We start from the raw sequence: 12,417 nt of genomic DNA on the forward strand, positions 1-12,417 counted from the left end.
TCTCCAAAGAATGACTTAATCAATTGAAAAGCAAAACATCACTACCATATAATCAACTAACACTTGACTCACTTTTATTAATATTGCTTTTATTTTTAAGTCATTTACTTTATGCAATTTAAATTCAAGTCATTCACTATTTCATTTGTCATTCCCATATCATTTAACTTGTTTAAATTCATGTCATTTTCACCTTGCTCGCTTAAGCCATATATTGTGATTGTATATATTTGTTTGTGGTCTTAGGACCTTAAAATACTTAATAAACAACAAAAAGCCTAAAAAATGTTTGTGTGGACTGTTGGATTTGATTTGAGTTTTTGGACTTAGAATTAGGCAACATTCCCTTTCCAAAAGGATATGGCTAATGCAAACATTTTTGAAACCAAGTTATTGTGATTTGAGCTTTCATCTGATGTAAGTATTGGGATCCACATGAATTTATCTGCTACATGGTCTTGATGCAACTATTACTTTGAACCTGTGTGTAATGCCTTATTCTGAGTTAATCAAGGAGTATTTCATCTTATACCTGAAAAGACAAAGAAAGTTGTTAGCTATGAAGTTGCTTGCTTGCTGATTATTGCTTGATTCAAAGTCCAAAGGGAAAGTGGGTTTTCTATATGACATTCTTGTTTGTTGGATTGCATCCCATTGGTCATATCTTTTCAACTCTTAACTTTTAATTTTATGCTTAGGATTAGTCTCTTTATATCTTCCCACTTCTTAAATTTCAAAATTTGTCCCCCTTTTCAAAAACTTTCTTTGCTTGTGATTTTAAAACTTAGACTTTATTGCAAACTAGAAGCTTTGGCCTTATGCCATTACCTTTTTAAAACTCTTTTCTTAAAGCAAACTTGTCAATGAACTTAGCCATATTGACTTAAAATTTCAAAAGATAAAAAGAGCTAACACTCATTCAAACTTTTGGGCCTTTTGTGCCTCTTTTAAACTTTACTTTTGATTAAAAGCAATTTACTCATTTTGAAATTGATACCATGAACTACGAGGTTTTGATCCCTCATTTTCATGTTTGCACGTAGACACAAGTTCGAAGGTCTTGTCAAACACAAAAATATAATTAATAAATTCTTTTCTCATCCCCACACTCTATTTGTTGCAAACATCTTTTATACCAAAAACACATACGCACATAAAAAAGGGTTCCCTAGGAGTACCTAGGAAATTTTGGGTGCTAACACTTTCCCTCTGTATAACCAAACCCCTTACCTGTAATCTCTGGCATTTTATTAGTTTTGATTTGAAAACTTCTTATCTTTGGGTTTTGTTCGTACTTTTCCCTTTTCCTTTGGAAACAATAAAAGCGCGGTGGTGACTCTTGTTTTATTGATGTTAATATTATTCATAGCTTAATGGTCACGAATTTACCGCTACAGTACCTTCCTTGCGGGTTGGGGTTCAAGCGTTGGACCAACGATCTCTAAAACGACTGTTGTTTGTGTGTCCATCTTGGCTCTGATGACTTGCAGCATCTCCATGACTTGAGCCACGCTCCCTCGTAGGTCCTCAAGTTCTGAGCTGACTCTTTCCAACTCTTGTTCATGTTCTGCCATTCTTTGTTGAGGACCGGCTCTGGTGTTCAGCAATGTTAGGACATTTTATTGGCAAGATTTTTGAATAAAAATAACAATAAATGAAATCCAGAATGACAATTTTCATTAATTTAAATTCAACATCAAATACAAGTGATTTAAATTCAAATTCAAGTGCACGAGATTCAAATTCAAGTACTGGTGAACTTAATTTCCATCTCAGCCCTTTTGATTGTAGCAAGATCGGTGGTGAGCTCTTTCACCACTCGCTTGCAAAACTTGACAAAGTTAAAAACTTGAGGACGCGTGTTCTTTGGGCACATGCTCCAATCACCTCCTTGGAGTTTCTCTAGAAGTTCCAGCATGTTGAGGTTAGCAAATCTAGACAAGTTGACGAACTTGCCATTCCATTCAACATAGAGGTCTTGGAGCTTCTTAATGACACACTGATCTTCGTCTAGGGCCGCTCTAGCCTCCCTATACAACCCCCTCCAATATACACAGTCTTTTTTCAAGATCATGTAAGCTGTATCACCTTCTTGGTTTTCCAAACATGCAATCCTCCTATTAGCTTCGCCCAACTAGTACTCGAGGCGGACACAATTCCTCTCAGCTCCCTCTTTCCGAACGACCTCACCAGACAACTTATCTTTATAATTATTGAGAGTGTCCCTGAGTTCACGGATTTGAGCTTCATATTCGAGTCTAGCTTCTCTCTTCAACACAAGAGACCTCTCCAACATTTTGTCCAACTCTTGAATTTTGAGGTGGGCTTTTTTGAGCTCTTCATTCTTGGCTTTGAATACAGATTTCATACCTATGAGAATATTGATAACACGAAATTATATCACATTTTAAGACTTAATTCAATTAGATTATATTATCATTTACTTTAGTTTATCTCATTTTATAAGATATTATGCAGTATTTCCTTACTATTTATGTCAGGTATCCATTTTGAAGCAAAAGTGAAAAAGGGAAGAAAAGGAGGTGTAAAAGGGAATAAAAAGGAAACGAATAACAAAGACCAAGCCCAGCCCAAAGAAAGTGCACGTTATGCCTGTGACGGGCGTCACAAAGGTTGTGACGAGCGTCACACTAAGTACCCTCTCGTGACGAGCGTCACACATGGTGTGACGGACGTCACACCATTCCCTATATTTTTGGCGCAAGGAACTCAACTGACCACGTTGAAAGCTATTTCCACGCACGCTTAACCCTCGGAACGAAGAGACCGCGCATACGGAAACCCTTGGAAAGCAGTTACACCAGCAGCTGTATAAATAGCAGCTAATTGGGAAGTTTCTGGATCTCCGGTTTTTCCACGCTCATTTTGCCGAAGCTCTGCCAATTTTCTTTTCACGCTTTTTGCTTATTTTTTTCTTCTTTCCAGCACTTAACATTGTTTATTTTATTTATTTCTTTTGCAAGCTTTACATTCTTTTTCCCTTGCAAATTTACCTTTCCCGTTTTAGCTTTTAGATATTTTTCGCATAATAGTTTCTACACCGGAAACTATTGTGCAACTTTATACTGGATTTAACCTTACGTTATATTCCAGTTTTATTTCCTTGATTTAATTTACTGTTTAATTGAAGAATCCAAGAACAAATCCTACCGGCTTGTGGTGGAGTGTTCAAGACTATTGTATTACGCATTCAGGTTCTTTAATCATTATTTAATATTTTGTTTTATTATTTATCTATATTATCTGCCTGGAATGAGTCTGTTTATGCATGATATAAATTCTTATTTATTTAGCATGTCTGGCTAATTTGCCTAGGTATCGGTATGTAAAGTAAGCAGAATAAGGGATCAAGACTGAGTCGGTCTATCTAAACTTAAAATCAAAATCAATCTTTTTACGGTCTCAACTTACAGGTTTAATAACAAGATTTTTTACAAAAGTAAAAGACATAAAGAAGTTAAAATCAATAGAGCGAGAGTTTGAGATTTTAACTGGACAGTGTAAGTTAGGCATTAATTCTAGATCAGGGCGAGAGCAAGTTTTAGAGTTAATTAAATTCTGACCTTTTCCAAAAAGTATTTTTAAAGATTGAATGTGAGGACGAGAGTTAAGCATTTGGATTTAATTATATAACCTAAGTCAACAGAGCGAGAGTTTGAGATAAGGGTGTTTAAAACGGTCAGTATTTTCTTAAAAAGAGTTTCTGCAACTTTATTGCTTTCAAAATATGGTTTTTGACTTAATTATAAGTGACAGCAACATTAATATAAAATCATGGTTTATTCAACAGAGCGAGAGTTTGAGATAGAACCTTTAACCAATAAAGTTAACCGAAACGATTCATTTTAAAGCCAAGAAACCGACAAAGACTTGATTCCCTAGTTTTGACGAACTACATACCGATATCCGTTTTATTAATATTTAATCTAGATATTAGTTTAGCTCTTAGTTTTTTCCCAAACAATCAAACATTTTCACCTTAGATTTACGTAGTAACCTTAGATAACGGTATATCGATTCATAAGTCCCTGTGGGATCGATATCTTTTAAAACTACGCGATAGAACTGTGCACTTGCAGTTTGTATCCCATTCTCGACTCACCCAGTTGAGCGATCAAGTTTTTGGCGCCGTTGCCGGGGACTTTTATTCAATCGATATCGTAACTCTTCCGTTACGCTGTAGAGACTAAGGTTTCTTTTCCTTCTATTTTCTTTCTTTCGTTGATTTGTATGCCACGCACTCGCTCTCAAGGCGAACCGCTCTATTTACGAATCATTGATATCGAACTATATCTCCGAGTCTTACGACGAATTCGGGAATATCGTGCTGAAAACAATCTCCCTCCTATAGACCTTCCTGATCTCAAAGATTTTCCTTCTTTAACCGAGATGGCAGAACCAGCTCGTGCTCTTAGAGATTACGCCGCTCCATCGCAAGATGAACCGCATTCAAGTATTGCTCCGCCCGCAATCGAAGCAAACAACTTTGAACTTAAACCTTCGTTGTTGCAGGCTGTGCAACAGAACCAATTCTCTGGAAATCTTACCGAAGATCCAAACCTTCATTTATCCGTATTTGTCCAATACGCTGATACTGTTAAAGCTAATGGTGTCACTTCAGAGGCAATTCGACTTCGTCTTTTTCCTTTCTCATTAAGAGATAGCGCTAGAAGATGGCTTCAATCTCTTCCTTCCAACTCAGTCACCACATGGAACGAGTTGAAGAAAGTTTTTCTTGCCCGATATTTTCCGCCAAGCAAAACAGCTATGTTAAGAGCCCAGATAAACGGATTTAAACAGAAAGACAACGAGTCTCTTTTCGAAGCATGGGAAAGATACAAAGACATGATGAGACTTTGCCCACACCATGGTTTGGAAGACTGGTTAGTAATTCACACATTTTATAATGGTCTCTTATACAACACAAGGTTAACAATAGACGCCGCTGCAGGTGGTGCACTAATGAACAAACCCTATGCTGATGCTTACCAGCTTATCGAGAGCATGGCCCAAAACCACTATCAGTGGGGAACCGAACGAACAACGGTGGAAAAACCTCAACCGAAAACTGGCATGTACGAGATAAGTAACCTTGATCACGTCAATGCAAAAGTGGATGCTTTGGTCCAGAAAATTGAAAGTTTAAACGTATCACCTCCAGCCGCCGTGGTTGCTATAACTCAGAATTGCGAGGTCTGTGGAATCCAAGGCCACACTCCTGCGGAATGTCAACTCTTGACTGGAATCCAAGCAGAGCAAGTAAACTATGCTCAAGGAAGCCCCTATTCGAATACCTATAACCCAAATTGGAAGAACCATCCAAACTTCTCATATAAGAGTAATAATGCTTTATACGCACCTGGACAGTCTCCAAATCAAGCCCCATCTATACCTCCGGGATATCAGAAACCGAATCCTAACAATAATACCCCTAGAAAATCCAACTTGGAAATCATGATGGAAAACTTTATAGCTTCCCAACAACAAACCAATAAAGATTTCTTAAACCAGAACATACACACTGGCGAACAACTTAAACAACTAGCAAGCAAAGTAGATGCCCTGGCTACCCATAACAAAATGCTAGAAACACAAATATCTCAAGTAGCTCAACAACAAGCACCTACTGCTGCACCAACTGGTACATTCCCTGGACAGCCCCAACCCAATCCGAGAAGCCAAGCTCATGCAATTATATTAAGAAGTGGAACGGAAGTGGAAGGACTGTCTGACCCAAGGATAGAAAACCAAAACCCTAAGAAATCTACTGAGGAAAGTGAACCTAAGGAAAAGGAAGAGAGTAATAAGGAAACCCTAGAAAAGAAGGAACCTTATGTACCTCCACCACCTTACAAACCACCTATACCTTACCCTCAAAGGCTTGTTAAAACCAAAGATGTAGGCCAATTTAGAAAATTTGTTGATCTCCTTAAACAATTAAACGTTACAATTCCGTTTACCGAAGCTATTACGCAGATGCCCTCATATGCTAAATTCTTAAAAGAAATTCTTTCTAATAAAAGGAAACTTGAGGATAGCGAAACCGTTACACTCCCTGCCGAATGTAGCGCTATAATCCAAAACATGCCCCCTAAACTCAAGGATCCGGGTAGTTTCTCTATACCCTGTCACATAGGAAAATTTGTCATCGACAAAGCCTTATGCGATTTAGGAGCCGGAATTAGCGTTATGCCTTTATCCATATGTAAGAAACTGGAAATGGGAGAATTAAGACCGACCAAAATGTCTGTGCAATTAGCAGATCGTTCCATCAAATATCCTGTAGGAATCCTTGAAAACGTTCCCGTACGCATAGGTCAGTTTTACATTCCCACTGACTTCACAATTATGGACATTAGAGAAGATGATACGACACCTATTATACTAGGAAGACCATTCTTAGCAACTGCCGGTGCAATCATAGACGTAAAACGAGGACGACTCACCTTCGAAGTAGGTGAAGAGAAAATTGAATTCATTCTTTCCCAATTCTTGAAAGCACCTGCAATAGAAGATACATGTTACTTCATGGATATCATCGATGAATGCATAAAAGAAGTAGAGTCAGGAGAAGACAAATCATCAGACTATCTTTTAGAGGACAAATCTAAACAATGCCTAGCAATAACACCGGATCCTACGCAGTGTCTTAACAAACCAACCCCTGATTTGAAAACACTTCCCAAAAATCTGAGATATGAATTCCTAGACTTAGAACTTGAACGACCTGTGATAGTTAATGCAGATCTAGGAAGACTCGAAACAGAAAAACTCCTACATATCTTAAGAAAATATCCAACCGCACTAGGATACCACATCACCGATCTTAAAGGAATAAGCCCTTCTATTTGTATGCACCGCATCATGTTAGAAGAAGACTGTAAAACCTCTAGGGAACACCAGAGAAGACTAAATCCGATCCTAAGTGAGGTAGTAAAGAAAGAAATAACCAAGTTATTGGAAGCAGGTATTATATATCCTATATCTGATAGCAAATGGGTTAGTCCTGTACACGTTGTACCAAAGAAAGGAGGCATAACCGTTATTGAAAACGAAAAAGGAGAAACTATAACTAAACGAATCGAATCGGGATGGAGAATGTGCATTGACTATAGGAAACTAAACAAAGCAACCCGAAAAGATCATTTCCCTTTACCATTCATTGACCAAATGTTAGAACGATTAGCTAAACATTCACATTTCTGTTATTTAGACGGCTATTCAGGCTTCTTTCAAATACCAATTCACCCTGATGAACAAGAAAAGACAACATTCACATGCCCTTTTGGTACCTTCGCGTATAGACGAATGCCGTTTGGTCTGTGTAATGCCCCTGCAACTTTTCAAAGATGCATGATGGCAATATTCGCCGACTTTCTCGAAAACATCATGGAAGTATTTATGGATGACTTTTCTGTATACGGACAGAGTTTCGAAGAATGCCTTGAAAACCTGGAAAGAGTTCTTGAGCGATGTGTAAAAGTAAACTTAGTACTTCATTGGGAAAAGTGCCACTTTATGGTACAAGAAGGCATTGTTTTAGGACACATCATCTCGAACAGAGGAATTGAAGTAGACAAAGCCAAAATAGAGGTAATCGAAAATCTTCAACCCCCAAGAACCGTGAGAGAAGTACGAAGTTTTTTAGGACACGCCGGTTTTTACCGACGATTCATCAAAGACTTCTCTAAGATAACTAAACCCTTAACCGGACTGTTGATGAAAGATGCTGAATTCATATTCGACGATAACTGTTTAAAAGCATTTCAAACTCTTAAACAAGCATTGATCTCCGCACCCATTATGCAGACACCAGACTGGAATGAACCATTCGAAATAATGTGCGATGCCAGTGATTATGCTGTAGGTGCTGTTTTAGGACAAAGAAAGGATAAAAAGCTTCACGTTATATATTACGCTAGCAGAACCCTGGATGAAGCACAGATGAATTATGCCACAACCGAGAAAGAACTCCTAGCAGTGGTATTTGCGCTAGATAAATTTCGTTCTTACCTGGTAGGAGCCAAAATAATAGTTTACACTGATCACGCTGCTATCAGGTACCTTTTAACAAAAAAAGATGCTAAACCTAGACTCCTAAGATGGATCTTGTTACTACAAGAATTCGACTTAGAAATCAAGGGCAAGAAAGGAACTGAAAACGTAGTAGCAGACCACCTCTCTAGACTTGAGAACCTTGAACCGGAAAGAACATCCATTAATGATGATTTCTCGTATGATAAACTCATAGCTACTTTGGAAGAGAACAACTCCAACATGCAAGTAGAAACCACCTTAGCTATATCTGTCACACCATGGTACGCTGATCTAGTCAATTATTTAGCTGCCGGAATAGTTCCACCTACTTTATCTTACCAGCAGAAGAAACGATTCTTCCACGACATAAAACACTATTACTGGGATGATCCCTTACTTTTCAAAAGAGGCCCCGATGGTATTTTCCGTCGATGTATACCCGAAGAAGAGGTAGAAAATATAATCCAACACTGTCACTCTGCGCCTTATGGTGGACACACAAGTACATCCAAGACCTGCTCTAAAATCCTACAAGCTGGCTTTTATTGGCCAACTATATGGAAGGACGTACATGCGGCTATTAAGGAGTGTGACAGATGTCAACGCACGGGAAACATATCTAGACGTGACGAGATGCCACAAAAAGGTATTTTAGAAGTAGAGATTTTTGACGTGTGGGGGATAGACTTCATGGGACCTTTCCCATCCTCTTTCGGTAACAAATACATACTTGTGGCAGTTGACTACGTATCAAAGTGGATCGAAGCTATAGCTTCTCCAACAAATGACACCCGAGTAGTAACTAGACTCTTTAAAAATATAATATTTCCGAGATTTGGCATCCCAAGAATAGTAGTCAGTGATGGTGGATCGCACTTTATATCCAAGGTACTCGAAAAACTACTACTTAAATATGGAGTGAGACATAGGATAGCAACACCTTACCACCCTCAAACCAGTGGACAAGTGGAAGTGTCTAACAGAGAAATCAAGCAAATTCTAGAAAAAACGGTCGCCACTTCAAGGAAAGATTGGTCATTGAAATTACCAGAAGCTTTGTGGGCATACCGAACTGCTTATAAAACCCCCATAGGGACGACCCCATTTAAGCTCATTTATGGAAAATCCTGTCACCTCCCGGTAGAATTAGAACATAAAGCCTATTGGGCTATTAGAAATTTAAATTTGAATTATAAAGCCGCCGGTGAAAAGAGAATCCTTGACATAAACGAATTAGAGGAACTCAGAAGAGACGCCTATGAAAATGCCAAAATCTATAAAGAAAGAACAAAACAATGGCATGACAAGCGTATATCAAGGAAAATCTTCAAGCAAGGCGACGCAGTACTTTTATTTAACTCTAGACTAAAGTTATTCCCGGAAAACTACGATCCAGATGGTCAGGACCTTTTCATATCACTAAAATCTTTCCCAGTGGAGCGGTAGAAATAAAAGGACAATCTACAGAACCGTTCACCGTAAACGGGCAACGTCTGAAACATTATCACTATGCGGAAACCAACGAGGATTCGCAAATTCTACACTTAGACGAAACGCCCCAGGACTCATAGACTATATTTAACAGTTTATTTGTCGAGCTTGCGACATTTAAACAAAGCGCTTAGTGGGAGACAACCCACGAATTAATTTGTTATTTTATTATTCTATTATTATTATCATTTCCCTATTTTCTCTTAATTATTCTTTTAATTTCTATTTAGTATTCATTATTGATTTATTAAAAAAAAAATATATATATATATATATATATATATAATAATAATAATTATTTTCTTCTTTCGGCATTTGGCCAAATCCTGACTTAAACTCATGTGTCTTTTCTCTAGCTAACACTAACCAGATGGGACATTTTGATCGTATGGGTATCAAGTTCAGAGGAATGGCTCAGAAACAAAAGTTTGAAGAACTAGCCGCTAGAGAGATGCTACCTAGTTTATATGCTGATGATTGGGCTATGACTGCCCTTGGACTGAGACAGAGTGTCCTGTTTTTGCTGAATCAGATAGGATGGGAGACCTCCCCTATCCTGAGACATTTCACCACCTACCGGAGACTCACACTAGAATTCCTTAGTTCATTAATCTATCTACCCAGCCATGGAAAAGGAATTAGCAGAGGTTTTATCCAGTTCAGAATGTTCAATATGGAGTACCAATTTAATATTAGAGACTTCACCAACCTTTTGGGTTTTCCTACCTCCTTTGATACATTCACTGTAAGCCAGGAAGAACTTTTTGAATATAGAGAGCTTGAACACTTTTGGGGTAAGCTGACTGGAAATGATGAGCCCGAAGAACATGAGTTTCTCTCTGGAAACATACATAACCCGGCTTTTCGCTATTTCCATAAGATCCTGACCCACACTTTATTTGGGAAGAAGCCAAATAGTACTTCAGTTTCACGTGATGAACTCTTCATCATATTTTGTGCTTCCCAGAACCGTCCAGTAAACGGTGCTACTTTTATGTTAGCTAATTTGGACCACCTTATCCAGGATGAGCGAGCACCCATTAGAATAGGCGGTTTGATCACTATGATAGGTAATGCTATTGGATTACGTCAGCCTATGCTTGACCTTAGCCCTTTTTGTGGCATTACTACTATGAGTATACCCTTCCTCTTCAACACTATGTCTATAGCAAACATAGGGTATGATGAGTTTGAGCTTATTATTGATAACCAGGTTCTCTGCCTATTCACCATGCCCGATCCTAGAACTAGTGTTCATAACCAAAGGAACTGGCTCTATAACCTGAATGAAACCCCAACTCCTGCTGGATCCACTGAATCCATCCAGGACTATGAGATTTGTGATGACTATGAGCACTATGTTGACCATATCTCTCAAGCTGAATCTGACCCTCAGACACCTTCCGGCTACTATGATAATGATCCTCCTCCTCAGCCTGTCCTGACCGAAGAATCATCCATGCCTGATCTCCGACATCATATGCCAGGAACAGATATTAAAACCGTCATTGAAGCTTTGATGTCAGAACAAGACGCCCTCAGGGAAGATTTCCACAACTTGAGACATGAAGTCCTAGAATACATGAGCAGCACGGCAAGTCAGTTACGTATGTTACGGCATCATGTTAACTCTTTTGCTCCTCCGGCCAGAGATCCGAAGATAGATGGAATTTAGTTCTTTCTTTCTAAGTTATTTAGTTTTAGGCTAGATTTTTCATTAATGTTATTTGAATTCATGTTCGCATTTATTTTCCTTTCATTTCATTGTTTTCCCTTCCTGTATTACATTATGTTAATTTTATTAAAGCTTTCATTTATTTAATTTATGCAATGGCTATGTTCTCTACTGTTCTACTGTTACTCAGAATGAATTATTATTATGAGAAATAGAATAGCATGCAACACAAATTAATTAGCTAAATTAAATAGAACAATCTAAAAACCAAATAAAACAAATAATCAAACTAAATTCATCTCCAGATTAATTATGTGAAGCGCTGCTGAATGCCCTGCCAAAAAGAACTGTGTGACGAGCGTCACACACTCCATGACGAACGGCACGCATAACTCCTGTTACGAACGTCACACCCTTGTGACGAGCGTAACACCCCTCAGACATGTGAACGTTAGGGAGCCGTTGGAGACGAACGTTACACCCCTTACCTTTTTACATTCCCCACTCACTTTTCATTTAACCACACTTAATTACTCTTCAACCACTTTTTCTTTCTATCTTCCAACCCTTCTCCTATAAATACCTACCAAAACTTCCTTCATTCACCACAAAACAATTCTCTCATATCAAATACATTTCTTTTCTTTCCAAATCATCCCTTCAAAAATTCATCACAATGGCGGGAAATCAAAATTTCGGAAATATCATCTTCCGATCCGGAGATGACAACTATCAGCAAGAGCAATTCGAACGTTTCCAACAGCGAGGCGTCGCTTCCACCAGGTACCCCGATTTAACTTGTTTACAACAATTAGGATTACTCCAAGGTATCGAATGGATGCTCCGCCTAGCCGACTTAACCTTCCTTTGCACTCATAATCAACCCACCTACCCATCCCTAACCTTAGAATTCTTAAGTTCATACGACTACACCACTCCCGCCGGTGAAGACGAATTTTTAACCGGTACCGCAACCTTCCGTATGTTCAACACCGAGTACTCCTTAACCCAAAACCAATTGAGTACCATGTTACAATTTCCCATAGAAGGTCAGGTACACCCCAGAATCCCTCCAAACTCAAACTGGAACACAGTTGGCGTTTTTGGCCTTTTTAAGAAAATTACCGGTATAGATACCTACAACTGGGAAGAACTCCTTCTCTCCCATATACATAACCCCACTATCCGGTACT

General features: G+C 38.5%; 1 pseudogene; it reads right to left on the reverse strand.

Moving 5' to 3' along the window:
* Positions 1–4,795: 4,795 nt before the first annotated feature.
* Positions 4,796–4,895, reverse strand: LOC127124330 (uncharacterized; annotated as a pseudogene).
* Positions 4,896–12,417: the final 7,522 nt, after the last annotated feature.

Source organism: Lathyrus oleraceus, chromosome 2 (genome assembly GCF_024323335.1).
Source record: "Lathyrus oleraceus cultivar Zhongwan6 chromosome 2, CAAS_Psat_ZW6_1.0, whole genome shotgun sequence".
Lineage (NCBI taxonomy): Eukaryota > Viridiplantae > Streptophyta > Magnoliopsida > Fabales > Fabaceae > Lathyrus > Lathyrus oleraceus.